This window comes from Bos indicus x Bos taurus, chromosome 2 (genome assembly GCF_003369695.1).
Source record: "Bos indicus x Bos taurus breed Angus x Brahman F1 hybrid chromosome 2, Bos_hybrid_MaternalHap_v2.0, whole genome shotgun sequence".
Taxonomy (NCBI): domain Eukaryota; kingdom Metazoa; phylum Chordata; class Mammalia; order Artiodactyla; family Bovidae; genus Bos; species Bos indicus x Bos taurus.
The window spans coordinates 121571585-121596340 of record NC_040077.1 but is presented as its reverse complement, the minus strand read 5'-3'; the positions used below and the strand labels follow the sequence as shown (position 1 = coordinate 121596340).

The window sequence follows — 24756 nt, the reverse complement described above, 5'->3', positions numbered from 1 at the left end:
TGTCAAAGTAGCAATGTTTGACAACGATTTGCTTTTTTATAAATCAGAGCAAATCAAGGTTATTCTCGGAACAATGTCATTCTCACTCACTCTGCTTTACTGAGTGGGAGAGAAAGGGGAGGAGTTACCGCCCCTATGCCAGGGACTGAGCACCGCCTGAGCCGTGCCCATGGGAGGGCATCGCAGGCATGAAAAGTCATGACTACAGCTGTGTGGACTTCCTGCTGGAAACCAGGGGGAGAGGCATCTGCAAAATGGGTACATTGTTCCCCTCTAATTCCTCTTCCCCTCCAAGGGGTGATCCTCCAAGGCCTGGCTCCTGGCCTGCTAGGGCCTGGCCCAGGGAGGCCACTGAGCCGTCTCCCTGCTCTTAGCTGCCACAGCCCTTTCCTGAAAGTCTGAGTCACCCAGTTGAGACCACTGTCCCCTGCTGTCTCCCTAGGGCTAGCTCACTCATCTCATGGGCCTTGAAGCTCGAGGAGGCGAGACCAGAGTTCGTTGATTTCCACCTCCCCACAAAGCACTAAGCTGAGCTCCAAGCAGCTATGAATGGACTCTGGGCACTGGAGGGTAACTAGGACCCGAGTTGACGGACACACAAAGCAGTCACCCCCTTGTGGACAAGGGATGTGGGGGCGCTGCAGGTGTGCCCACGGCCTCCATCCTAGCTGTCCGGATGGCAGAGAGCTGCGCCTGGGCTGCCTGAGACCCACTTCCAGCCCTGCCCCCAAAAGGGATCCACACTGCCTCCCTCCTCCATGCCCGAAGCATAGCTCACAGAACTGGATGGGCCCCTAGAGTCTGGTTGTTCCACATTAGAGGAGAAAAGATGAGGCTCCGAGAGGTGAGGCAGTGTGCTCAAGATCACCCCCAAAGAAGCCAGGCTGAGACTGGAGTCCAGGAACTGAGGCCCCAGCCCAGTTTCTCCTACATCCACCCATAGCCTCCTGCTCTGTCCCCTTCCCTGCTACTCAGGCTTCAGGCCCAAGCTCTACACAAACCTAGGATAACTCACAGGGTGTGGCTAGGTTGTCCCAGGACACAGATGCTCCCCCAGGGAGCTGTGGCTGTTCAGGGGTCTAAATAGTGTCCAGAGGTGGTGAGGGGGTGGGGGACTATGGACAGGAATTAGAACCCCAGAACTCCAAACCCTGTGCAGCCTCCAGGGAATGCCTTAATGCCCCAGATCCCATGTGCTGCCACTCTGAGCCAGACCCCAGGCCCCGACCACAGACACACACTTGCCCATCCTGGGCCACAGACGGGAGGGGAAGCAGGTTCCAGGCAGGAGCATTGATTGGGGAGGAACCGCCCCAACCCTCCTCCAAAGACCCCCCTGGAGTTACTCAGCAGAAGCCAGGATAGGCTGTGCCTCTACTCCCCCTGCCCCCAGAGCCAGAAAAGGGACCAGGCCCCTGGCCTTCTCGCTCCACATCATGCCTGTCCCAAACCAACCGTCCAGCCCAGCCAGCCTGCTGCGGCACCAGGCCCCGGCAAAAGCCAGCGGCTGACGGTGAGTGACATACAATCCCCCCGCTGCCCCCAATTATTTTTAAGCAGGCTGCAAAATTCAGGCCATGGCTGCTGTTCAGTAGAGGGGAGGAGGGGGCTCATTATAACTGGCCTTGTCTCCCCCACTGAGAGCAGATCAGGGAATCTCCACGCACAAACTCACCAATACCCCTGTGCCCTGCAGACATGCACACAAAAGCGTGGATGCACAGACACATGTCTAGCCAGGCATTCTGCATGTGAAAAGATAACACATGCACAGAAATCAGCGTAAACCCCAGATGAGTGAACTCAATGCACACGAGGTGTACACACTCACATGTACAAGGCTGTCAAGAGCCAGACACTCATACACATGCATAGAGATGCAAATGTACTCTCTACTGTGAACACACACACAGGTGTTTGGTTCTTTGAAGCTCAGCCTATGACAGCTAAGTAGCACGCAGGATCTGACCTGCTGCTCCTTCCTTGGTGTTCCTGAAACAGCGGCTCAGGCCTCCAGTCCCACCTCCTGAGACTCCCAGGCTCCTGCAGACTCCGTAAGCTCCAACTTGCCCAAAAGCACTAAGTCTCTTATCCTTCAGAGCCACAGCCTGGCTTCTCCAGAACTGAGCCACCTCTAAACCCTGCCCAAGTCCCCTACTCCAGTCAGTCTCCTTCAGACACCTCCCCTCACATCAATTCTGGCATTTCACCCTGGGTGTGTACCACTCCTGTTGTTCCTGCAGTGACGTAAGACCTTTTAGGGGTCCCTCTCGATATCACTCCTTACCCACAAAACAAGGCCAGGAGCCCAATTCTAAGCTGGGTCAGAGACTGCCTCCCCTGGGAAGGGACCTAGAAGGACCCCTGCCTCACAGGCAGCTCAGATGGTCACCAGCTGTGAGTAGCCTCCCTGAGCCTCAGTTTCTCCCTCTGTGGAGCAGAGACCCAATCCCTGGCCTGGGGTTCCCAACTTGGAGCCAGTCTGTGGGGGAGACCCTTCACACCATCTTTTCCCCTTTATCCCCCTTCTCAGAACCTCAGTCTCTCCTCTTTCCTGCTGAGAGTAGGGTTGCTGCCTCTGAAGGCTCTTTGGGTTAAACCTTAAGGTAGCTTTGCCACCTGCAAGTCCAGGAAGACCACCAAACCTTCCATGCACAGAGGCGGACAGGAGGGGTATGAAGGTCAGCTCTGAGGAAGAACTTCCCGGGTCCGGAGGCTGACGGAGGGGATAATCTGAAGGCCACCTCCCTCAAGACCTCTCTGGGCTGAGAGGGGTGAGGAGCTGGTTGGAGTCATCTCAATTTCAGGGACCCCCTCCTCCAGCCACAGGCTCCCTTCACCAGCGTGCCCCTCTGCCGCCCTCAAACGTGAGAATCCCACCCTCTCTCCAAGCACACTCAGGCTCGCTTCCTCCCTGACCCCACAGGCCTGGGCATCCCTTCTGCACCAGTGAAGGAATCCGAGGCTTTTCCAGCAGCTGGAAGGACCAAGACCAGACTGGAGCGGGAGGGGGCATGGGGGGTAGCGCGGCGGGGAGGGGCACCTCAGGGCAAAGAGCTGGGTCTCTGGGATCCCTGGGGTCGACCCCTAACCTCCCGATGGCTGGAAGCAGGGGCTCTGGGTGGTGGGAGCCAGCTGCCCGGGCCGCGGGAGGGGGAGGGGCGGCGGGTGGGGGAGGGGGCGCGTCCGCGCGCACATCCGTCGCGTTTATCCACCTGGCAGCTCCAATTCGCAAGCCCGTCACTCACCCTCCGCCTCCCCGGCGCTCACTGCGCGGCCGAGCCCAGGCCGACACGCGGGCGGCGACCCCCACGCAGCGCCTAGAGGTTCCCCGTCCTGGCCCCGGCCGGGGCCTGGGTCTTCAAGGACCCCTCTCGCGGAGCTCTGGTACCCGGAAGGGCACACACCCTCCAACCAGCCTCGAGAGCCGACGGGCCAGACCCAGGGGAGGGGCGACCCTCCCCAGTGCCGCCCCTCCCTCTTCGGCGGGCAGAGTGTCTGAGGACGCGGGGGCTCCAGGGCCCTCCCGCACACCGCTAGGATGAGGTCCCCTAGCCCCCCGGGCGGGGGGATGGCGGTGCCATGCAGGCGGCGGGGGAGGGGTCGGTGACTCAGCCGCCCTCCGCCCGTCTCCCGGAACTTTGCAGCAGCTGGAGCCGCCGTTGCTACAGGAACCGAAAGCTTTTGTTCCCCAATGTCAGGGTTGCCCGGGCAGGCGGGAGTCTAGGACTCCCCGGTGGGCCCCAGACCCAGCCACGCTGCCCAGAGGGCTTCCGGCCCAGCAGAACGTCATGGGTTCGAGCCTTCTCCCTCCCCATTGCCCGCCAAAGCCAGGTCTCTTCCAGATCTTGGGGGCCCTCTAGCCAAGTTGCCCCCTAACTCTGACCTGGAACACTAACTGCCCTGGGAAGTTCCTGATTTCAATCTCTCCTCCCTCGGGGGCGGGTGGGGGGGAGGTAGTGGCTCTTCTGTGCCCCCATTTGCTCCTCTGGGACTGATTCTCCACGTGGGCCCCCACTAAGAGGCAGCCTACCTTGGGGGACCTTGGCTGGGGTTCCTCCACCTCCCCAGCCTCTGCACTTGAACCAGTATTTCAGAGGCCTTGGCTTTTCACTGATGCCCCTCTGATCACACAAGAGTCTAGCAGGGATGTTGAAGGATGGGTGAGGAGTAGGGGAGACTAATGGTCACTGGCTCCCTGGACCCATCATGATGGGCCCTGGAGCTGTTTTCTGGCTTTATTATCCTGGAGGCTGGAACAGTGTCACAGAACTTGTCCTGCCTTTCTCCTATGGGATTAGGAGTGGTGTGGAGTGGAGAGGGGCTTGACCTTGGCCTTGAAGAGGAAATAGCCTAACATGCCTATCATTGTCAAGCATTGTTAGGTGCTAGACTCTATACACATCTACCTAATACCATTAGATACCATTAGATATATGAGGCAGTTATCACTGACCCATTTTATGGAGGACCAACTGAGACTCAAAAAGGTTATATAGCTTGCCCAGGTCACACAGTTTTGAACCCAGGTCACCCAACCAAAAGCTGAGTTACTAACTACTTACTCAGCTCCATTTCCTGGAGGTTGGGAGAGAGAGAAGAGGGCAGGGACTAGCTGGGACCTAACTGTGGGTTAGAGAAATGCCTGCCACACACACCCACCCCAGACTGGACCTAGCTCCTGAAGAGTGATGGGGGAGGGGGAAAGAAAAGGTGAGGGGAAGGCAGACAAGGGAAGAAGAGGGGAGAAATCTGTCAGTCTTAGTCCAGGGAAGACCCTCCCTCAAGCCCCACCCCCCCCAACTAGGGCACACCCTGCAGGGTCCATACTGACCCTCACCCCTGTGGCAGCTCCAGAGATGCTCCCTAGGTCCCCTTTCTGTCCCAGGCAAGGCCAAGTGGATTCCCCCCACTGCCCCACTACTTCAGGCCCAAGACAAGAGCCCACCTTTGCCCCCACCCCCACCTAGTGGGTCCTGCCATGGGGTAGAGAGACAGAGGCTCCCCGGGGACACCTGCCCAAGCCCAAACAATCCCAACCAGACCACCTCAAATCCAGGGGCCAGTCCTGCTAGTCTGTACCTGGGGGCTCACAGGGCTCCTGGGATAAGCCCTCCTGCCCACCCCACACCCCATCCCCAGAGCATATGGCCAGACAACCAGGACTGTTCCCGCACTGCTAGCACGAGGGGGCACCCGGCCTCGCCCACCAACCTCCTCTCCTCAGGGACTTTCCAGTGCCGTCCCGCAGCCACCGCTGATGCTCGGGCTGCGGAAACCTAGGGTTGCCCGCGGGAGGAAAAGGGGCGGCGGGTCCAGGACTGCGGGCAGGGGGCGCCAGAGGACGCCCAGGGGCCCGGCCGGCAGCTGGCGAGGCGGGCAGGCGGGCAGCATCTCTTGGCCCTGGAGCCCCTCCCCCCGCGGGCACCAGACCCTTCGCCCGCTCCGCACTGGCCGTGGCGCGGAGGACTTCCCTCGGACCCAGCTGACTGCGGGAGTGGCCGCCAACTTCAGAGCCTACAACCCGCACCTCCCCCCCGCATCGTGCCAGCCCCCGGGGCTGCGGGAGGGTGCGTTTGGTGCCCAGCTCTATGCCCTGGGGGTGGAAAGAGAGGAATGGGGGATGGACAGAGAGACTCTGACCAAAGATGGACAAGGGAGGCAGGGATGCGGGGCCAGTCGAGATCCCAGGCTGGAGAGGAGGGGGATCGGAGTAGACATGGGGGACATGGCCCCAAGTCCAGGCTGAGGGGGAGGGGACTTGCAGCAGAGATTGGTGAGGGATAGCGGGACGCCCGGGCAGATCTGGGGGAGGGGGCAATCAGGGCAGAAATAAGAGGGGGAAGCATGGTCGGGTTACCGGCGCGGGGAAAGGCACTAACTCTGGGCAGGCATGGACGGGGACAGGAAGGACTCTGTGCAGAGATGAAGCGGAGGGGAGGAGCAGGCTTCAGCCCCAGACGAGGAGGGGGATTAACGGGGGAGACACACTCGAGTTGCAGGTTGGAGAGAGGGATTCTATTCAAGGGTGGGGGCGCAACCCCGGATCCAGGCTCAGATCGGGAAAAGACTCGAGGCAACGATGGGGATAGGTCTGGGTCAGAGCTGGGGGACGAGGGCGAGGGGCTTTGGCAGAGATGGGTAAGGAGGAGGGGGACAGAAAAGGGACTCACCAGAGATGAAGGGGACCTCGGCCCCAGGCTTGTAAGTTCCCAAACAGATGCGAGTGGGTAAATAGATGCTGAACGAACTCAGTTGGGGCGGGGGAGAATTCAGCAGAGGTGGGTTGGGGGAGCGCCCCTAGTCCGGGCCGGTGAGGAAATCGGGACCGCGCCGGGAGGGCTCGGTGCGGGCCCGGTCGCGGTCTGGGGCCGAGCACTCACCTGGGCGCCGTCAGCAGCAGGAGCGGGGGCCGGCGCTGGAGGAGGCGGCCACGGGGCGCAAGTTTGCCATCCCTAAGGCGGGGGCTTGGCCGGGCGCGGGGCAGCTAGCTGCAGCCGCGCGGAGGGCCGAGGCTCCCGCTCCGCGGAGCGGCGGGTGCAGAAAAGGCGCCGCGGAGCCGCGCGGGGCGGGCGGGCGCCGGGCCGGGCGCGGGCTCCTGCCGCCGCCTCCTCGCCACGCCGCCCCCCACCCCCCGGCTCCCCGCTCCCCCGCCCTGAGCACCGCCCGCGCCGCGCGCCGCCTCCTATTCGCGGGCGGCGGCCGCAGCCCAGGGCTCTAGAAACCGGCGCCGCATCCTCCTCGGTCTCCGAGCGCCGCCGCGGCCAAACCGGGTTCCTCCGGCCGCTCCGGCCGCTGCCCGCAGCGCGCGCCGGGCCGAGTGACGGCCGAGGCGGGACGCGGCGCCTGCGCGGGCCGGGCCCGAGAGGGGGCGCGCGCCGGGCTGGGCGCGAGGAGCCGCGGGAGAAGGGGCGGGAGGGGGGTGGGGGCGACGCGCGCCGCCTCCTGTTAAAGGGGGAGCAGCGCCAGCCGAGCCAAGCGCACCCTCCCCCTCCCCGCCCTGGGCCCCCCGGCGCCGGCGCGGGAGAAGCCCCGGGTAAGCCTCCGCCCCTCCCTCGGCCTCCTGGACCGCAGGATGAGGCGATCCGCGACACCACTCCGGAGATAGCCCAGGCCTGAGGCATCTCGCGCAACCAGGGTCTCTGGGACCCTGAGGGCTGAGCGTTACCACCCCCCTTTGCCCGTGTGCACTGCAAATTGCATATCCCTGTGCATGCAGGTGCCACTCGTGTGCGCTGAACTTTGCATATGCTTATGCATACAGGTGCCCTGTGTGTGCCCTGCAATGTTGCCTGGCTCTGCATGCCACCGCCACACACACGCACGGTGCGTTAACGTGTGCTCAGGTCCTGAATGCATGTTGCTTGTTCCTGTGGGTAAGGATGCTATATATGTGCAAGCTTCCAAGTGCCACATACGTGCTGAATGCTGCGCATCACTTGTATGTAGGAGCCACACATGTTCACTGCAGTGTGTTCTGTTTGGTGCATACTCTTGTGTAAACTGGGCCGTGTTGCATGTCCCTAGGCACGGGGATGCTACACGTGTGCGGTGTGTTACATGTTTTCCTGAGTGCCTGTCTGTTCCCTCAAGTGCCTTTCCCTGTGCCAGGGGCGCCCCCATGATGCATCTGTTTGTGTAGAAGCAGCAGAAACCTACAGGCCCGCCCCCTCCCCATCCTGGCAATGCACCCAGGAACAGTTGGGTGGGGCCAGAGCCCACACGGTAAAGACGGCACTCAGGGAGATGCCCATGGCTCGGGGCCCTGGTGGGGCGGTTTGTGGCCTGGGCTTGTTGCCACCAGGAAGGTGGGCAGACCAGGGACACACCACTTCCGCCAAAGACAAGTAGGTTAATCGGAGGGCTCTGGTCAGAGGAGTAGCCAGCAGGGGGCAGCTTTGCAGTGAGGGTGGGATGGTTTCAGGAACTCTACTTTTTGAAGATTGTCTGACCAGGAGGAGGCCAAACCTGGAGAGCAAGGAAGTCCCCAGTCCACCCAATCCCAACCCCACCTCTCTACGGGAGCACCTTGAATTTATGTCTCCTCGTTATGGGGCAGGATAAGACCACTTCTTCCCAGGGGACAGTACCAGAGAAAAAGCGCCCCCCCCCCCCCCACCGCCCCGTTCCCTCCCTCCGTCTCTCGCCTCTCCAGCAGCCTCCGTGACATTTGTTATGAGTGATTGTGAGAGATTATCGACTTTAATAGAAGGAGGTAATAAGGGGTGATGAAGGAATCTCACCCGTCACCTTAAGGGAATTTATGAGGTTGGATGAAGCAGGCAGGAGGGCTGGCACCTTTCCTTTCCCAGCGAGAGCCCAAGGAGGCCTGTGCCTTGAGGCAGGCAGGGCTCTTGGGTTCTTTCTGGGCACCCTCAAGCACACCCCAGGTCTCTAGGTTTGGAGGTTCAGCTGCAGAGGGGAAAGCTATGCCCAAGCGGGCCTTGCCATCTGCACGGTGTGTTGAGAGCCATCCCAAGGGCAGTGGGTGATCCTGGGCCTGAGAGGGGCAGTGGGGTGGCTGGAGTTGAGGTCCTAAGGAGATAGGCAAAGGTGAGGAGAGTGCTCAGGACATGGGATGCCCACGGCGAGGTAAGGACCCTGTCCTTCACAGCTCCAGCCCCTTCCACTCCTACCCGGAGCCTGCCTTCCTCCCTATGAATATTCATTATATTAGCATACTAAAGCCCCAGAGCCCAGAGAAACCCGGGGAAGGTCTCTTGCAGATGTGATGCAGCTGGATCCCTGAGGCCCTCCCCCTTTGCCTAGGATGCAGCTGGGTGCAGGGGATTGGGAGGCTTGGCTCCTGAGAGACAGCAGGCTTTTGTCTATTTCTCTATGCCTTGGTAGCCCTCAGAGTTCTTGACCCCATTCTTCCAGCCACAAAAACATATGCTGTAGAGGAGACAGGTGGTCAGACAGAGAGAGGGACTGACAGAGATGGTACCCATACTTGGTCACTGGGGCAGGGTGGGGAAATCAGCAAGGCAGGAGGGCCTGTGGGAGCAGGGTGGAGAGAGCAGGACCTCCCAGGGGTTGTGCAGAAGCAGGTTGGGTTAGGTGGAACCTCCAGAAGGCTCTCTCAAGGTGCCTCTCTGCACTGGGGCTTCCCCACCTCCTTTTCCAGGAGCCCCTGCCCTTCTACACTCACTATGGTGATAATGCGGCCCAGGAGGACTTGGAGTAATTATAAATTGTTTCCATATTCAAATCCAGCTAGTTGAAGAGAAATTACTTCTCTGATAGCCCTGGCAGGGGTGGGAACAACAAGTCTTAGCCCCAGGAGGGCCTGCAGGGAACCTGGCTCAGAACCTGGGCCAGGAAAGGGGTATCAGCCAGAGCTTGAGCACAGAGGGCTTGTGGGGGGTGAAGAGACATCTCCCATGGGTCCCCACCCCACAGACTTGACAAGGACAATGACTCCAGCCCTTCAGCCCCATGGGGGCCCCTTCAGGGACCTCTGATGGGATGGAGGGGGCTGATCCCCCAAGGGCACCTAGCAGTCACGCTGTCTGCCTGCTCTCATAGTGCCACGCTGGAGGACCTTGAGAAAATCCTTCAGCTTTCTGAGCCTCTGTTTCCTTATCTGTGAAATGGTATAAATGAGCTTGGATTAAAAACATGGATTAGCAAGAGCTATGCCCCTGAAGAGGGCCTTTTTAAAATAGTTTTGATTACCAATTAATTTGTATCCTTGTTAACAGTAAACATCACCAGTGGCCCAGGCAAGAGACAGCACAGTCCTTAGTGGGACAGCACAGGAGGGGACAGTGGGTCGAGGGGGGAACAACCCCAGCCTTGTGCGCTTGGTCTCAGCCCTGCCTCCTGCTGGGCCAGCCACCACTATGCTTCGTTGCCCTTTAAACAGATGAGAAAATGTTCTTCTTCCCCTCCCAATGATTTATTTGGCCCAGAGCCTGGCCAGGTTTCCTTCTAGCCGGTGGGACCTAGGAGGACCCCTCCCTCAGCCTCTGCCCTTCACTGCCACCCAGCCAGGCACCTACAGCAATCCAGAATTCTGGATACCAAAGTCTCCTTCCAGACACCCACGCCCACCTCAGACACCTATCAGGAGCTCATAACATGTCCCCAAAGACACCCACTTCTATATGACAGTCTTCTACCAGGATCTGTCCCAGAGCCCATGTGACAAATACCTCAGTGTTCTGGCTGTCATGGATCCTGGCGGGGTATCCTGGAAAAGATGGGATGGGCCAGCCCTCTCTGCCTAAAGGATGTCCTGCATATCTAGCTCCCATCCCTCCTGCTGCAGATGCCAAAAGAGTTAGGATCCTGGGGCAACCCAGGCTGAATGTTTGTCATTTTCTTGGTGCTATAAGTTAGGGAGAAAAGGGAGGATTAGTTGCTACCTAGCTAAATCCCAGGTGGTGCAGTGGTAAAGAACTCACCTGCCAATGCAGGAGATGGAAGACATGCAGGTTCGATCCCTCGGTTGGGAAGAGCCCCTGGAGGAAGAAATGGCAACCCACTTCAGTATTTTTGCCTGGAGAATCCCATGGACAGAGGAGCCTGGCAGGCTACAGTCCATGGGGTCACAAAGAGTCAGATACAACTGAAGCAACTTATCTCAGCACAACTAAATCTTCCCAGAAGGTCAGTGTCTGGTTTGTGTACAACCCTTGGGGTTGCATTCTCTGGCCCCTGGCCCCTGGGGCAGAGGATGGAGAAGAATGTTAGGGTCCTGGGGAATCTTTACACACGTCTTATACTGGAGGATGTGGACGAAAGCCTGGCATGAAGAAGATGCCTTCACTCATTAAACAAATATTTATTGAGTGTTTACTATGTACTAGGTACCAAGATGGGATTATTCCCTGGTGGCGATGGTAAAGAATCCACTTGCAATGCAGGAGACCCAGCTTCGATCCCTGGGTCAGGAAATCCCCTGGAGAAGGGAATGGCTACACACTCCAGTATTCTTGCCTTGGGAATCCATGGACAGAGGAGCCTGGCAGGCTACATACAGTCCATGGGGCTGCAGAGTCAGAGACAACTGAACAACTAACACTTTCACTTCAGGCATCAAGAAACAGACCATCAGCAAGTCCTATTGCTTCCACCTCACAGAATATCTCAAATTTATCCGCTCTTCACATCCCCACTGCCAACACCAGGGTCCAAGTTGCCAATATCTGGTACCTGAACTCTCTCTCATTTAATTTCCAGATTTCCACTTCTACCTCTCATTCTTCTGGAGCTCACCAAACCATCTTTTTTTTTTTTTGGCCATGTTCCCCAACCATGGATTAAACCCATGCATCCTGCAGTGGGAGTGTGGAGTTTTAACCACTGGGCCTCCAAGGAAATCCTTGAGCCATCTTTTTAACATGTAAATCAAGGGACCCCTTCTTAAAGCCTCCAATGGCTTCCCACCTCCCTGAGCACCGTGACCTTCCAGGCCCTGCATGACCTGGCCCTTAAGCCTCTCCAGAGCCACTGCCTCACCCCTACAGAAAGCTCAGGTGACACAGGTCTCCTTGCTGCTCTTGGAAAACTCCAAACTCTCCTCCTCCCAGCACTTCCCACACTGACTCCTCATCAGGAAGATCACAGTTCTATTATCACCTCCTCCTGGAGGCCTCCACGATGACACTTCTAAAGCAGGTCCCCTCCCCACCCCCACCTTCTGGTCCCTGTCCACCCCACTCCATTCGCTTGATACCATTGCCTTGCTGCATTTCCTTCCTAGCACTCATTGCTCTGAAAATATGTTGTCTGTTTCCCTACATGTCATCTGTTTTCCCCACTGGATTATGAGTCCTGTAGATGGACCTTGTCCATCCATTCAGCATTGGATCTCCTGGCACAAAGCACGATACATAGGAGATAATAAATGTTGAGGGAATGAATGGGGAAAGGACAGGCATAGACCCCACCCTCAAACAGCTTCCACTCTGAGATCTTCAATCAACGCTTGCCCAATAAAACAAGTGTTTAATAGTTTCCCACGTGATGAACCAGAAGGACTTCAGGCCCTGGGATCACACAGATCTAGAGAACCAGAAGGACTTCAGGCCCTGGGATCACACAGATCTAGACTCCTGCTTCTGTTCCTCACCAGTTGTGTGACCTTGGCCAAGTCACTTATGCTCCCTGAGCCTCAGTTTTCTTTTCTGTAAAATGGAAATAATGATCTCAACCTAAGACAGCTGATGTAAGTCACGTGAGACAATAAAGACAATGTGCCAGATGCAGGGAGGTGTCATCTGCGTGAGTATGGGCCCCTTTCAGACTTACTCTGGGCTGTGGGCTGTTCTAGGTTCTGGGTCATGGAGATGACACAGAATGGGGCCCTGGCCTTGAGGCCTTCCCAGTGCCCCCCTCACCTTCCCCATACCAGCTGGAGTTCTTATCTGCTAAAATCACTGCAGCGAAGGAGGCGGCCGGAACCCGCGTGTGACCAAGACAGTGTGCACATGTGATTCCTGTAGAGAAACTGAGTCCAGATCCACTTCTCTGTAGCACCTCCTCTCCTTATTTGGAAGACCTGGTTCCTTTTCTGCCATCCTTGTCCCTGTAAACACACACACACACACACACAGACGCACATACAGACAAAACTATATCCATACACAGTCACTGACACACAGACATACACAATCACTGACGCACAGACATACACACTTGCCCAGGGCACGCAGGTATATAATTAACCACACGCACCCAACCCTAGGACGCGACCCCTTCCACTTTTCTGGTGCAGTAGAGATCTGTCTGGCTTACCTATCAGTCCTGTCACCTCCTGATCAAGGCTGCATTCAGACACAGTCCCTCCGGGTTGACAGGACGCAGCCCAGGCACTCCCTTGGTAAATTCTCTCTGAGGTCTAATCCCACAAGCCCCCCACTGCTACAGGCCTTAGGGGCTAAGAGCCCTGGCAGCCACTCCAGAGTGTGGGGGAAAGTCCCTTGGGAAGGGCCTCGGATAATTGGCAGGCATGGGGCACACTGGCAGTCAGGGGAGTGTGTTCCCACCATCTGAGATACCGGATTTTCTCTCTACCCTTCCCCCTCTCCCCCCACAAGGTGGGCTCTATGCCACCTGGATCCTGCTGAACTGGGCTCCTGCCAAGCCGGACACAATGAGCATAGCAGGCAGGGTTGAGGTGACCTAGAGGGACCCTCTCAGCCTCTGTGGGCCTGACACTGTGCTGGCTATTTAAAACTTCTTGTCTCTATTAGTCCCTGAACAGTGAAAGTGAGAGTCGCTCAGTCGTGTCCGACTCTTTGCAACCCCATGGACTATACAGTCCATGGAGTTCTCCAGGCCAGAATACTGGAGTGGGTAGCCTTTCCCTTCTCCTGGGGATCTGAACAACCCCTTAAGTTGGGAGGATCCCCATTTCACAGATGAGGAAACTGGCTCAGAGAGAGAGGCAGAGATAGAACTTGTACCTCCCCTCACTCAGGAAGGTCCTGCGTTAATCCTGTCTCATCTTCAGCCTCCTTGCTACCCGACCCCCGACCCCCCAGAGGACAGACCAAGGGCCAACTGTGGACTTTAATTTATTTCTGGATTAGAGATGATCTTCCGGAGAAGACCAGCTCCCTCAAGGTGAGAGATCTGAGAGGGGTCTGACTCCCAAGGCCTGCTAATTGAAAAGAGAGGCTGAAGCTGGATTGCCTATATTTGAGGGAGACAACCAGGGTTTTGCTGAGGGTGTTGGGAAGGACACATGCCACATGCCGGCTGACACCTACACACTTCCCTGGCTGGTACAACCACAGGCCCCTCAGACACCACTGCACAAGGACACAACCCAGGAGGACATCACTCATCTTTAACATATGCCACATCATGCTGGCAGGAAGGCAATGACTACTGCCAGGTGAGGGGCTGGGACCAGCTTGCTGCCAACCCTGGCAACTCTCACCTCTGGGGGTCTCAGACTTGGAGGCTAGCCCTGTGACTGAGGCAGGGGATTGGGGCTCAGGGGAGGGGGACAAGAAGGCTCCCCACTGTTGTGTTTGGAGGCGAGAGGCCCCAGGGTGCATCGCTAAGCCTGTGTTCTGCATGTCAGAGTGGGAGTGAGTGGGGCTGAGCTTGGGTACACGTGTGGGTGGCTGTGTGCGTCAATGCGTGGGGGCAGAGTCTGTGTGTGTATACGGTGTGCCTGCGCGCAGGTTTGTGTGTCTGCCCAGGCCTTGTACGTCAGAAGCCTGGGCCTGGCTCTGGGGATCTCTGCTGTGTGTGTGTGTGTGTTTGCATGCGGAGTGTGTGGTGTTTTTGTGCATGGGTTTTTTTTGGGGGGATATATATATGGTATAGAATGAGTATCTGTGCTGATACTAGAATCTGTGCACGCACTCAGTGTCTGGGTGAACGTGGAGGGTGTTGACAGGGCAGTGTTTGGTGCTGTTGGAGTTTGTGTGCAATCAGAGTGTATGGTGTTTCTGTTCAGTGTGTGTGTGTGTGTTTACGTGTGTGTAGGAGTAAGTGTTTTCGGGCCTCTGAGGATCTGTGCCTTGGGGTGGCATATGAGTCAGGGTGTGTGCAATTTGCAGGTCTGTGTGTGTCTGTGTGTCAGTATTTGGTACCTGTCTGTACCAGCCTGTGGTGTGTGTTCCTGTGTGTGCTTGGGGTTGTTGGCAGGCCTTCAGTTCCCCGCAGGGGGCCTGTGTGTGTGTGATAGTATTTGGTGTGTGTCTGTGGCGGGTTGTGGACCTGGGTGTTGTGTGTGTGTGTGTGTGTGTGTGTCTAGATGAAGAGTGTGGATTATGTGTGGATATGTGTTTTGTGTGTCTGCAGAACCAGACCCATGACATGGTGATTCTTGTCTTGGGGGACTTTTTGAACTAATTCTTCCCAAGAAGCCCCAGGGGGAAAGTACCCACTCTCAGGCTGAGACCTTGGCGGTGCCCCTCACTGTCAACAAACTCAGTCAGCTTTGTGTTTGCCTTTTGAAGGGGGACCTCTCCTGAGGGGCCCCAGAAACTGCTGACCACGGGGTCAAGGTCACATAGCTGCAGGGGCAGGGGTTCCTGGTCCCTCGGCACCAGGCACCCCTTCACTTAGAAAGGGCACTCCCCGCAGAGGCTGCACCGCCCCGCGCTCCGCCCAGGTCTCCCCTGAAATGAATTTTAATTTCCTCCGGGGGTCGGCAGGGGGGCGGGTGGCAATAACTAGTCGAGTCCCGAGCCGGCGGTGCCGGGCCGCAGGGTCGCAGAGCAGGCAGAAGACAGCGCCGAATTGAATTTCAAAGGCAGCTGGGGCCCAAGTGCGTCTGCGTTGTGCGATTGTGTGTGCGGCGCTGGTGTGTCTGCTCACGCGCGCCTGCATGTGTGGCGTGCGTCTGGGTGGATGCGCTTTGGGACTGGGTCTCTGTAGGGCCGGGACGACCCCTGCTTGGCTGCGATCCAGCGACCGGGAGCCCGGGTGTCGGGGTCTCCGTCACTGCGTGAACGTCCACAGGGCTGTGTCGGGTTTTCGTGCGCACTGTGGGCACGCCTTTGCCTCTGTGAGCGTGGGTTTCTAGGACGAGTCCGCCCTAGCGTGTCTGTGTCTGTGTCCGTGGTCTCGGTCCTGCGTACGTCTGCGAGTGTGCCAGTGCGACTGGGGGCTCGCTATGTCACTGAGGGTGTGTCGGTGTGTCTGCTCGCCTGTGTGGACCCGCGTTTGCCCTGATGAGCCTAGGGGGCAGGCGTTTGCAGGAAGGAGTCTGTCTGAGTGTGTTGGTCCGCGTGTGTTCGCGTCCAGCCCCCGCATGAAGCTGCGATCAGGTCCTTGCGTGTGCGCACTCAGGTGTCTGTGTCACTGCGTCTCCGCCGGTGTTGGTGCCCAAGAGTGTCGGCGCGTCTGTGCAAGGGTGCAGGAGTGGGTGTCCGTGAGCGGGGCTGAGGGCGCAGGGCTCTGGGAGCAGGCCCGGCCGCCCGCCACTGCCGCCCCCAGTGCTGAGTGTCTCTGCGCCGCCGCTGGGCGTCTCTGGGCGCCTGCGGGAGGCTGAGCGAACAGCCCGCTCCTCACGGTGATCCCGGGCACGCCGCCGCCCGGGGCGCGGCACGCCTGAGCCCTGCTCCACCCCTCACCCCCCGCCTTCGAGTTCTCCGACCCGTGGGCGCTCAATGGGCTCTCGGGGGCAACGGCCGGAGAGGATGCGCCATTAGCCCGAAGGACGAAGGACGGAGCGGCGCCTGTTTCACGCTGGCGCTTTTCTGCGAGCGTAGGGGCAGCTCATCAGTCTTGAGCTGCCGCCGACCTGTGGCTGCCCTGAGGCTCAAGCTAGAGCGCAGGAAGGACCACGGCGGGTACCAAGGCGGGGCTGGCTCCCAACAGGCCAGGCGCACACAACCCTAATGCAAAGGCACTGGACACGTTGCTAACACGCCTGACACAGACAGGAGTGTGAGACAGGCCCCTGAAACCCAGCTAAGAGGTCAGGTCCCAGATACAGGCAAGTTTGTGTGCACATTTCACTCCCTTGAACCGCAGCTCTCCCTGGGTTTCGCACCCTGTGGGGTGAAGAGCGCCCAGGTTCAGAAGTCCTAGGGAAGAGAAGTAGCCTGAATCACTCCTTGTTCCCTTTACTCACTTAGGCCCTAAGTTGGGCCCTGACAGGGAGGGTTCACCCTGCATCCTGCCTCCCGGAGGCCGGCGAGGGGACAAAGACCTCAAATCCAGTTATTCCTGATCATTCTAATAATGTGTGATTCCATAGCCAGAAGCAGACAAGAGCCAGGGGCTGCCTCCTTCTGAGGGCCCTCCAGGGGCCTGCCTGGGGACAGGGGGCTCCAAAGGACAATAAAAGAGGAACTAGGGATGAGAATATGATTTCAGGTCCTCTTTCTTAGGTGGCTCAAGTGCTAAAGAATCCGCCTGCCAGTGCAGGAGATGCAGGAGACAACGGGTCTGATCCCCGGACCAGGAAAAACCCCTAGAGGAGGACATAGCAACCCACACCAGTATTCTTCCCTGGGAAACCCCATGGACAGAGGAGCCTGGTGGGCTTCAGTCTATGGGATTGCAAAGAGTTGGACGAGGCTGAGCATGTGTACACAAGCATTCCTGGAAAGATGGGAGAATTTTGAGGAGGGTAGGGGCTGACTCCTCCCAGTAAGGCTCAGCAAGGGACTGGCACCAAGGGGCTGCTCCAGAAAGACTAGGGACTGAAGGAAGAAAAGCAGTAAATGAGTCAGAGAAAGTAGAGGACCACCTAAGAGCTGAGGGAGCTCTATACACAGGCACAAATAGTGTATCTAGGCTCTGTGCGCGCGCGCGCGCGTGTGTGTGTGTGTGTGTGTGTGTGTGTGTGTGTGTGTGTGTGTGCAGTTGTTTGGGGAAGGATGTGTGAAACTGGAGGTTAAGCTGGAAATATATCACTGAGGGTCTTATAAGGTAAACTAGAGGTAGGTTTTAGAATCATAGTCAAGTTTGTTTAAGGAATGACAATGGCCAACTGGAAGGTGGATTTGAGGAGCCAGGATTGGAGAAGGTGACTGGTTAGAGGCTCATTCAATCATTCATTCATTCAACAAATACTTAGTGAGAGCTTACTAAAAGTGTATGGTACTAAGAGAGTGAAACGGATGCAATCTAGGATCTCAAGGAAGTTCTAGAACCTGATCACATAACTGCTGTGCTTATGTGGAACTGACCTTCCAGTGGAGGAGGAAAGCCAGACACAAAAGGATAAGTACATGGAATGTGAGTGTTGATAAGTAAAAAGAAGGAAGATAGTGTTGGGCGAGCAGGCAGGAGAGGTAGAGGTGCATGAGGTCAATTTGGGGTAAGGTGTCTCTGAGAAGGTGACATCCAAGCAGAGACCTGAAGGAGGTGAGGGATAGTGGGAGGAAGAGCTGTCCAAATAGGGGAAATTCCAAGTGCAAAAGCCCTAAGGGGAAGCGTGCCATTTACTCAGATGGGGAAAGACTCGTGGGAAGTCGATGATTTCTATTTTGGACACACTGCAATGAGGTGCCTTCAGGACATCCGGGGATGGTGACCAGGAAACAGGAGAGATTTGGGTAAAGATAGGGATTAGAGAGAATGGAACTTTGGGAGCTGATGCAGTTGGAGAGATTAAGGACAGACTTCAGGGAGGAGGATGAAGAGCAACCTGGGGCGTGAGAGTCAATTCTGGGGGAGACTGGCTGCTAGGGATGGTGAGTGGGGGTGAGACCATGTGACTAAAATGGCATCCTCAGAACAGTCCCGGTGCTAGCCGCCCCTCCTCCTGATCCTGCCTGGGCCCACAGCCTCTCCTCACTGGCCAAACTATGGAAACAGGCTGGGTTGTTGACAGAAGCCCCTTTAAACATGACTTGCTGTGGTCCCCTGGCTCACTCTGCCCCCTTCCTGGCCATCACACCCAGCCTGCATTTCCAGTGTCTCCTTCCTCTCTCTGGAGGCCAAATCCTCAAGCAACGTTGCGGCCCCCTCTGCTGTTATCAGTCCTGGGGTGTAGGGGAGCGTGGACTGAGAGTCTGGTGGCCCATGGACTTCCTTGGTGGCTTCTGAGCCTCAGTTTCCCCTTGTATTGGGATCTGGAGAGACCTTCGAGCCCTAACATGATTAGCGTCTCTGAGGCTCTTTCATCACATTTCAGATGGATTCAGTGGTCTGCTGGTAACGGTCCAACTGGCTCTGAGTAGGGTGTAGGGAGGTGTGGTCTTGATTTGTAGCGTTTATCCATTTCCATGGTGTAAATCCTCCCATGATGGCCAATTTCAACCAGCAACACCAAGTAAACTGGTTGGCAAAATTCCTAAACACTTAACAATGGGGCCTCATAAGCTGGTATGAGCGGGCTCCGGCACCTTTGCGGACCCATTCCAGAGACAGAAGAAGCAGAAAGCCTCGGGTGGGATATGGGGGTATCTGCCGGCAAGTGAGGAGGGGACAAAAGCTGAGTTTTCTAGCCTCCCCATCTTTCCTCTCAATGCCAAAGTCATTCCCCAGGGAGAGACTCAGAGCCTCCTCTCTGCCCCCATCGCTCCTCCGATTTTAACCATTTGACATGCTTCCTAGGCCTTCTACCTACTGCATTTCCTACTCAAAAGGGATCTGGTACCCACAACCTCTATCCTTTCCCTTCATCCCTCTCAAAGGGGTACCTTTACTTGGAAACAGAGGCCAGACAGCCATGGGTCATGCCATCAGGACCCACAGTCAGGCCATAGCCACGCTCCCTGTAGACAGCTGACCCAGATATATGGTCCAGCTCTCCCACCAGCTCCCAGGAGTTTCCTCCTGCCCCCTGTCCTCAGTTTCCCCATCTGTAAGATGGGCTGCAAGTCCCGGGCTCTCCAAAGGTTCTTTCCACTGTGAGATTCTGCAGTCTCTACCTTTGCTTGTCTCAACCCCAACGGCAGCTCAGGGCCTCCTCCCTCAGACACATTTCCCCAGACTTCTAGACCCTCCCTGCTCCAGCGGCCCACCCCCACCGCCCCTGGCTCCCCAAGCTCCCCGATAAGGGGCCCAACTAATTGCATTAGGATTTCATGCCAATTAGCCAACAATTACACGGGCAAATTGGTGCCTAATTTGGAGCAATAACAACAACTCCATTGGCCGAGTCAAGATAGCTGCAAAGGAGGCTGCTCTGCTGGCCTGGCCCCCTCAGAGCCCCTGCAGGGTGGAAGCCGGCTCTCCTCCCTGACCTAAGCCAAAGCCTACAGTTCTCCTTTAAAGATCTTTGAACAACTGTTTGTGCTGAGGACGAGGTTTGCTCAGACCTTTGCTAAGTGAAGGTTATAGAGGAAAGGAGAGAAAGTGGGCTGACAAGGCGGGATGTGTGGAGGGGGGTTGGGGTGGCAGGAGCAGAGGCAGGCAAGGCCTCCTTCACTGAGGAGGTGGGGAAGATTTGGAGAGGCAGGGAGGAGGGAAGACATGGGGAGGGGGACAGTAATTAACATGAACAAAGGCTTGGATGCTAGAATGGGTGATGTGAGCTCATGACTAGTGGAGAAACTATTTGGGCCAGAGCACAGGGCGGTGGGAGGAGCTGAGTTCTAAGACGTAGGTAGGGCCAGACTGGGAACACCATTCTGGGGAGCTGAAACATTTTCCTGGGGGCCTAGGGAGCCCCTGGGGGATGGGGGGGGAGGAGGAGGAGACTGTGCTGAGAGTCAATTTGGGTTCCTGACCTTGGACCACCAGCTACCGCTCATCTCACCTGTAGGTGCTGTGGGGTCCCATCTGATCTTCCCTCTTAATATCTCTGGAACCCGCTGCCCTCATTCAGGACCACAGACACTGTAAGAGTAGCTGCTAGTCCTGTCCTGCATGCTCTGTCCATATTTTCCCCAAATGATCAACCTAAGGAACAAATTCAACCATATCTCCTTTGGTTAAACCCTCAATGGCTCCCCAGTGCTCTTGGGATAAAATTCAAACGCCCTATCTCAGCATTCACTGCCTTGTACCCTCTGACCCCTGGAAACCTCCCAGCTTTCCCTTTCTTCCAGCCTCTACACCCACCCTGTGTCCCAGGATCTAGGACCCATTTCCTGATCGTCCCAGGTTCTTGGCTCACCTCCCAGCCTTTGACCACGCTATTCCTTCTACCTAGATTGCTCTTCCAACACCCTTCCTTTGTTATCAAATGCCTCCTTCCAGACCCCCTCCTCTACCTCTCAGATTCCTCCATTCTCTCCTCTGGGCTCCCTTTGTAACCTCCTTCTTCTGTGACACTGTAGATCTGTTTCAGAGCGTTAGTATCAGCGTCTCTTGTCCCACTGGACTCGGAGCTGTTCATGGGCAGGACCTCGAGCTGATTTACTCTGTGTCTCCTTCCTCAGCACCAAAAGTGAACAAAGAAGACAAAGGGATGGGATAAAAACATTTTCCCCTGAGGGTGGTAGGGAAACTGAGGCAGAGAAGTATTCATGAGAAGTATTCATGAATCTGGTGATGTTTCACTCAGAAGAGCTGGGTCAGCTTTCAACTCTCTTGACTAGAGCTAAGCCCTACCCCATCCCTCCAGGTTCTTTTCTGGAACATTGCTGCAAACCTTGGAGTACCTCATTTCAATCCACTCTTATCCAAGTGTTTTTACCTCTGCTTTCTACAAACAAGATAAAGAAAGCCTCTACTAAGCCAAGGATACTCCCCCCAAAATAAAGGTAGCTCTCAGGAGGATAATGGAGAGTAAACTGAACTGCAGCATGAAGGACTGTGGGAAGACTCAACGAGGAACTTTCTGACCATTAGGGCTCAGCCCCTAAAGTGATCCCTAAAGAAATGGCAAAGGGGAAGGGGTAGGGGGGCCTTGGCCCATCCAGGGGAGACCAAACAGAGGCCAGGGGTGGATATGTGGAGCTTCCTGGAGGCATAGAGATGACCTGACTGACTTTCGTAAGAGCTTGGTTCTCACTTAAAGGGGGTTGCCACACCATCTCAAGGCCCATCACTCACGTTAATTACCGAGAAAAAGCCGATTTCTCCTCATTTCCAGACTTCGAATGACAGTATCATTAGGCTGGTAATGTTCAGAGAAATTGTGCGTGTCTGTCTTGGAACACGTCCTGAGCCAGAATGGGTGAGGGTGTCCCCAGCGAGAGGGCTAGTCTCTAAGACACTCCCTGCGGCAGGGGGCCAATCTCAGGAAGAGATGCTGTGCCACCAGGGCAGAGGTGCTGTCCCTCTCTGGTGACGGTGACTTAACCATATCACACGATGGTGTGGGTAACAGCTCACAACACAGAAACCCTGCCAGATGGGAACAGTGCCAACATTCCCCTCTGGGACTTAACAGAAGGACACAAATGCCCTATCAACTGAACTGGAGCTTAGGCCTGACTGCTGCCACAGCCCTTCCCAGCCCGCCTGGACCCTTGGCTCTTAGCTCCCTGTCCGCCTCTGGACCAAGAGGCATCGGGACCCCATCTCGTGTCTGGGAGGGGAGAGTTGGCCACTTCCGCACATTCCTTCGTCCCTCAGCTGCCTGAACGTGAACACGAGCAGAACTCGAACAACAGCTCATATGCCTCTTCACATGCTTCTTCACATTGAAGCCTCACTCAAACCCACTTATCATACACAGAAGCTGAGGCCCAGAGAGGCGAAGTAATTTGCCCAAGTTCAATCCTCTGAGTTAAGCTTGACTCCAGGTCTGCCCAATGTCAAAGCGTAGGCTGAAGACAGTCTTCAATTAAATCCATCCAGCCCTCTGGGAATACCTCCTCGGTCCCTGCTCCCGATACACAGAATTGGACCCAAACAGGCTCTGCCCTCAGAAGCCAAGGTTGGTGAGGGAGAGGCAGGATGTAAAAATATAATTATAGCTCAGCATGATCTGTGCATGACACAAAAGAGGAGATACAAAAGCTTTATCCTCACCAGTAATCAAAGACATGCAAATTAAAACAATACAATGCAATTTTACCTATTGAAATTAATAGTTTTTTTTTTCCAAAGATAGCATCAGTGTTGATGAGAACTGAAATCTGGATCATTCTCAGACTCCCAATGGAAGGGTGAAGGCCATTGCACTGTGGTGTCAGGAGCTTTTAAAACAGACAGACCCCTTGACCCTCTTAATCTACTCTTAGGAACTCAATCCAAGAAATTACCAAAGATGCTGAAAAAGAACCATGCAGAAGGATGCTTATTACCATTATTTGTAGCTATAAAAAATCACAACCACCATAAATGTCTAGCAATAGAGGGCTAGTTAAATAAAATACAATATATCCATATATAAAAGAATATTAGGCAAACAATAAAAGTCATGTTCTTAAAGAACTTTTAATAACCTGGGGAAAGGTTCATTATATAATGATAAGTGAAACAAAGCAGGAAAAGAATCTATACATATAGGATATTCTTAACTTTATAACAAAAATATTTAATCAATTCACTTAAAGAAGTCTGGAAGAAATTAGTTAAGTCTGAGAGGATTATCAGTGACTTTTTGTTTCAATTAATACTTTTGTGTTTCTTCTAAATCTTTTACAAGATTTTTTGGGGAAAGTCATTAGAAACATATGTAGCATGTGTGGTGGTGGAGTTCGGGGGCTAGGCAGCTCAGGATGTCATGAGAACACAGCCTGGCCAGTCCGGGAGGGCTTCCTGCTGGAGGTGACGCCTATGCTGAGTCTCATGTGCATAAGTTTATCCAAAGGATTGGTCCTAGGCTAGGAAACATTATGTACAAGGCACAGAGGCAAGAGAGATCCTGACCTCTCCTGGAAACTCTTCGTAGTTTGCGGAGCTGAGTGAAGGGGCAACAGGTAAGCCCAGTCAGTGAGCGGAGACCTTGAGTAGCTTGAGGAGCTGGCACTTTGCCCTGAGAATAAAGTGGATGTTCCTCTGCGGGGAGGTGATGGGGAGGGGCCGCGGGTGTCGTGTAACATAACAGAATCCAAGTTGTGTTTTACAAAGATCACCATCATGGCCACAGCATGGGGCGTGGGAGATACGGGGAGGCAAGATATGGAAATCTAGGAGCCCGGGAGAGCCGTTAGGAGTCTGTTGCATCATCTGGGTGAGAGAGGGGGTTGGCCTGGGCTGGGCGGTAGTGACAGAGAAGAAGAGAGGAAGGGCGGGCTGGAGCAGTGATTATGAGGAGATTTGACAGGACTCGGTGATTAATTGGAGAGGGGAGGCGGGGTGGGGGAGGGGAGGTGCTGCCTCTGACAGCGGCTCTAGCACACACGTGCATGCACTCAGATTTAGATCGCATGGCTTCAGGAGTGGCTTTCCCCCCCATTCTCCCAAAGGAGCAGATTCGGCGCTCATTCATATCTGGCTGCAAACCCTGGGAGAAGCTGACCTTGGTCCACTCACCACCTGACCTCTGGTTCACGCTGGGGCCCCCTGCATGTGTGGGCTCCCGGTCTGCTGCACCAGAAAGCGGGGGTGGGCAGGGGTACGGGGAAATCCACGTGGAGGGGAGCCGTGGGCAGGGGCAGGCACAGAAAGGCCAAGGCTAGGCCTTCCCTCCGACAGGTACACACGGCCGCACGTGGACCAGGATCCACAGACAGCGCACAGTCGTCCACAGGGACTTCGAGTCAAGGCACAGGCAGAAGAGACGCACAGAGGCACAGCCTGACGTAGGCTGTCAGACACGGGTCCTGTCGCACACAGCCGCACACCCACACTCAGCCAGCCTCCAACACAGTCAGCCCCAGACAGGTCACACACTCAGGCTATTGTGCTCAGCCCAAGTCCCCAGGGGCTTCTGCCCCCAGCCCCACACCCCCTCCTTCCTCCCCAGAAGGACAGGACAGAGGGGCCAGCATAGGGGACTGGCAGAGACACCAGCAGCCAAACGGGGCAGCTGGGAGGGAGGCCTCTAAGAAGGGGTTGCCAAGGCAACAGGCTCCTGCAGAACCAACCAGGGGCTTAGATTCTCGACTCTTATTTTTAGAAGTTGGGCCTGGACCGGTTGGGCCAGCCAGCGGGCCAGGCTTCCCCAGGCAGTGCCTGAGGGTATAGACACCAGCCTCAACCCTGTCCCCGGGGGTTCAGGTGGGCATTGCTCCTGCGGAGACTTTCACACACCCCCAGCCTCTTCCCCAGGGACAGGCCCTGGGCAGGATCTTCTACTCCCTTCTGTCTTCACACAGACCCCAGGTCCTTCCACCAGCCCAGCCTCTAACCTCAGGTCCCAGGATGGAGACACAGCCTGCTCTCCTATCTCAGCCTGTTGGCATCTATGGCTTAATTTATGGCGTGCTGGGGGAAGAAAGACAGACCTCCCTGGGGCAGTAAAGAATGCGCAGGTTTGATCCCTGGGTCAGGAAGATTCCCCTGGAGGAGGGCATGGCAACCCACTCCAGTATTCTTGTCAGG

At 56.1% G+C, this 24756-nt stretch overlaps 1 protein-coding gene across 7 annotated transcripts in view; it reads right to left on the bottom strand.

The window, feature by feature from the left end:
• The window catches only part of ADGRB2 (adhesion G protein-coupled receptor B2), a 36850-nt gene extending 30292 nt beyond the window's left edge, over positions 1–6558 (bottom strand). For 5 of the 7 annotated variants that reach the window (XM_027517553.1, XM_027517569.1, XM_027517585.1 and 2 more), the window contains exon 1: positions 6384–6556. The gene's annotated coding sequence lies outside the window, so the exon portion shown is untranslated. Of the gene's footprint in view, positions 1–6383 lie in introns of all 7 variants that reach the window. The other 2 variants (XR_003506747.1, XM_027517562.1) reach the window with 2 other exon arrangements.
• Positions 6559–24756: the final 18198 nt, after the last annotated feature.